The 483-nt window shown below is 42.7% G+C and overlaps 1 protein-coding gene across 1 annotated transcript in view; it reads right to left on the minus strand.

The window, feature by feature from the left end:
- LOC117938962 (ATP-binding cassette sub-family D member 2-like) overlaps positions 1 to 483 on the minus strand; it is a 19122-nt gene continuing 18639 nt past the window's right edge. Inside the window, exon 10 of the mRNA XM_034863958.1 lies at positions 1 to 483. This exon is cut by the window's right edge and continues 220 nt beyond it. The gene's annotated coding sequence lies outside the window, so the exon portion shown is untranslated.

A 483-nucleotide genomic window follows, 5' to 3' on the forward strand; every position in this document is an offset into this window, starting at 1 on the left:
CACAACAAACAGAAAACAGCCCTCTAAAAGCAGAGTAAAGTGCTATAAAACATATAAATTACCTTGGTTAATTAGAATTTGATCCGTTTTGCCACTTTGGCAAACTGATCTTGAGAATGATAGTACGCTAAAACCAAACATTTAAAATCTACAACCAAGTATGCAGTCAATGTGTGTATGAAGGGAGGGGGAGGGGGGGGGAGATAATACTTGTAAATTCACTTCACTCTCCTGCCCTCCACTTCTCGGGTTGGAGTGGGGCGAAGGGGAGATTAAAAGAAGAGGGAGTGGAGAAAGGAGAGCTGAAAGACTGGCTGGCACTAAGAGCTCTCTTGCTTTAACGGGAGAGGCTCGGCGCCAAAGAAAAAAAGAAAAATCTAAACAACATCAACAAAAACTAAGCCTGAAAGAAACGCCTATAGATTTCTCATTCGTTCTCTGCTTCTTCGTCTCCCACGCTATTCTACTCCTAACCCACTTCTC

The sequence above is a fragment of the Etheostoma cragini genome, chromosome 23 (assembly GCF_013103735.1).
Source record: "Etheostoma cragini isolate CJK2018 chromosome 23, CSU_Ecrag_1.0, whole genome shotgun sequence".
In the NCBI taxonomy this organism is placed as follows: Eukaryota; Metazoa; Chordata; class Actinopteri; order Perciformes; family Percidae; genus Etheostoma; species Etheostoma cragini.